At 33.7% G+C, this 3,828-nt stretch overlaps 1 pseudogene; it reads right to left on the reverse strand.

Moving 5' to 3' along the window:
* Nucleotides 1–780: 780 nt before the first annotated feature.
* LOC143679202 (olfactory receptor 7A10-like) lies at nucleotides 781–1,838 on the reverse strand (annotated as a pseudogene).
* Nucleotides 1,839–3,828: the final 1,990 nt, after the last annotated feature.

Genomic DNA, 3,828 nt, shown 5'->3' on the forward strand with positions numbered 1-3,828 from the left:
ATCTCTCATCACAAAATGTCACTCTAATTTGCCAATGGCTCTGATATAAAAAGCATTAGTGGCATTCTACCTCACAAAGAACACAGGACATCTACAAAAAATTGTGATATTATTACCTAATATCTTGTATTAATCATTTAAAAAGACACAATTGGCAATGGGAAAATGACCCAAATTGTTTTCCAGTATTTGTAAAGGAGACCTATGAGTGTAGGAAGTGCTAAAGAAAAGTTTCTGAAAAATGTCCTTGCCTATGCAAACAATTTTTAAAGAGCTAATTTGCATCCCTGAAAAAAATCCAATAATAGTAAAACCATCAACATTTGAAGAATCAAGCACTGTAATGTCGTTTATATCCTCATCTAACTTTTATCAAATATACAGAAGATTGTCACAGATGGAGATGGATGTGACTTATTGAAACTTCATCATGTTGTGACTCAAGTCCAGGATGTGCCCTATTTCAAGAGCTGATTAATTGAATCCTAGCAAGAGGTACAGAGCATTTGTAATGACAAATAGTTTGTGCCAAAACCATGTAACACTACAGCAGTTTATTTCTGCTTTCAGGGAGGCAACACACCTCTTCCCTTCCAGTAATTACAATAATTTTATATGTTCCTAATGACCTGTATTAAACATTTACCACTGAATGTTCAGGCAGAATAATCAGGCTCAATTCAGAATCCTGGGAATACATTCCTAGATGTCAAATGATTTAGAGAAAATACAGAAAAAAACAAGGTTCTTTCCTGGATAAAAAGTAGAGATTAAGTTCTAGCAATAAAGCAAATGGCACATTACCTTTATTTACACTGATAAAACTAATTTGATTTACATATCCCAGTATCTAAGCTTTGTTAATGAAAAGTAAATTTCTGTACTTGAGGCAATGTGTCCTCCTAAGGAGAGACTTTCTCACCTGGAAATTATTTTTAAGGTATGCTTTATGTCTTTGTTTCTAACACTATAGATATAGGGGTTCAGCATGGAAGTGACAATTTTGTACATCAGAGAAGCTATTGCAGTTGCCCTTGTGTTTTGTGTAGTAGCAGAACTAAGATACATTCCAAGAGCTCTTCCATAAAACAAGAACACTATTGAAGGATGAGACCCACAGGTAGAAAATGTTTTATACTTGTTTCCACATGATGAAATTCTCAAAATAAAGCATGTAATCTTACAGTAAGAGAAAAGGATGCCAGTGAGTGGACTATCACCCAGAATTCCACTCACAAAATACCTCATGAGGTCAATGAGGGAGGTGTCAGAACATGCAAGTTGGACTGCATGATCAAGATCACAGAAAAAGCGAGGTATTTCCAACTCTGTACAAAAAGACAATTGCAAAAGCATTAGACCATGTAAAAGAGAGTTCATAACATTCAGTATTCATGATGCCAGCAGCAGTAGACCACAGAGTCTGGGGTTCATGATGATCATGTAGTACAGTGTATGAGAGATGGTCACAAAGCAGTCATAGGCCATCATGGTTAAGAGGAAGCTGTCTAATCCTCCAAAAAACCATGAAAAATACATCTGGTGAGGCAGTTTCCATAATTTATAGTTTTGGTCTTTGTGCAGATGTTCATCAGCATCTTTGGGACAGTGGTGGAGGTGAAACAGATGTCTGTAAAAGACAGGTTAGCAAGGAAAAAGTACATGGGCATGTGCAGGTGGGCATCAGAGATGGTGGCCAGGATGATGAGCAGGTTCCCAATGAGAGTGACCAGATACATCATCAGGAACAGAGCAAATAGGAGAGGCTGCACTTCTGTGCCTTCTGAGAGCCCCAGGAGGATAAATTCTGAAACACATATTTCATTCTCTAATTCCATGTAACTCATGAAACTGCTGGAAGAGAGACCAGAGCAAGGCAGGTTTAGGTACAAGCAGTGTTCAAAAAATTACAGGGTAAGATAATGGGTAATTGGAGCAGAAGGGATACAGACTGTGCAACAGGACTAGATACAAAAACTCAAAAATGGACAGCACAATAATACCTAATTGTAAAGTAATCATGTTAAAACACTGAATGAAGCTGCATCTGAGCTATAGGGTTTTTGTTTGTTTTTTTACTATTATTACTACTTTTATTTCTGTTCTCTATATTAACATTTTATATCTTTTTCTGTTGTGTTGCTAGTTCCTCTAAACCAATGCAAATGTACTAAGAAACGATGATCATGCATCTATGTGATGATGTTAAGAATTACTGAGTGCATATGTAGAACGGTATGGTTTCTAAATGTTGTGTTAATTTCTTTTTTTTTCTTTCTTTCCATTAATAAAAAAAAAGAAATTCACACAAAAAATTAACAGAAAGTTTATGTCTATATGGTAAATGCATTAAGTTCATTATTCTTAATTAATATGTATAGTTCTAGAGGCCTTTACATGAAAATATCAGGGAAGTCATTGCTCCTCCTTCTCAGTAATGCTGTTGCCAATTCACCAGCCTTGTCCATAATTGCAAACATTTTACAAAGGCAATACTTTCAGTGAAATGCTTTTACACACTATTTTATTCTTCAATCACTTTGACCATTTATTTTGTACCACTTGATGAAAAAGTTGAGTTCATAGATATCTGTAATGGCAGCTCAATAATTTCAATGTAATTATATAACCAAATTGTAACCTTGAAAATGGTTAGAAAGAGAAATTTTGAGTTGTGTATAGATTGTTATAATAAAAATTAAAAACAAAGTTATTCCATCTTCATTGAGAGAACTTAATTGTTTAGATGCCATTTCATCTCAACCTGATCTATACATTCAACTCAATCCCATTCCAAATGGCAGCACTTTCTTTTGAGTATATGAACAAATTAATTCTAAAGTTTATATGGAAAGCAATAGTCTTAAATTGCCTAAACAATACTGAAGAAGACTTAACTTGTAGAAACCATACTACCTGATTTCATGTGTAATTACAAAGACACAATGATTAAATTGCTTTGTGTTGGTGAAATAAATGCATGAACTAATGTGGAAGATCTCAAAAATAGACACACATAAACATAGTCAATGGGTCTTTGAAAAGTAGCAATGGAAAAAGTTTGGTTTTTCAACAAATGCTGCTGGAACAATGGCATGCCAACATACAAAAATAGAAGGAAGTTAGCCAAACATCGTTTCCATTTCAGAAAATCTAACTCCAAATGATTCCTGCACTTAAAATTGTAATGCAAGTGTAATACTTTTACAGTAAAATATACCACGAAATCTTCTAGCCCATGGTTTGGTGATGAGTTTTAGATATAGCAACCAAACCATGATTTGTGATAGAAAAATATTTATAAATTTGACATTACTAAATATAAAATTTCTGCCCAGTGAAATACATTGATAAGGAATGAAAAGACATTCCATTGATTTGGAGAAAATATTTGAAAAACATGTATTTGATTAAAAGATGTGTGTCCAAATATGCAAAGAACTTTTAACACCCAACAATAAAAAAGTACTATCCAAATAAAAATGGACAAATAATCTGAACAAAAAGCTACATAAAGATCTACAGGTGATAAGTAAGCATGTGAAATGATGCTCAACATTGTTTGTCATTAGAAATTGCAAAATTAAACCACAATGATATTTCATCATACACCTCTTAGAATACTAAAAACATAAACATGGACAATAACAATGGGTCATGAAGATGGGAGACTGGATGAATTTTCATTCATTGCTAGTGAGAATACAAAATGGTGCAGCCAAGAGAAAGTTTTGCAGTTTATAGTAAAATTAAATATCATCTTACCATGTGATCCAGACATTGTGCTCTTAGATATACAACTTATTTTAAACTTAAGGCCATGCAAAA

Source organism: Tamandua tetradactyla, chromosome 4, assembly GCF_023851605.1.
Source record: "Tamandua tetradactyla isolate mTamTet1 chromosome 4, mTamTet1.pri, whole genome shotgun sequence".
Classification (NCBI taxonomy): Eukaryota; Metazoa; Chordata; class Mammalia; order Pilosa; family Myrmecophagidae; genus Tamandua; species Tamandua tetradactyla.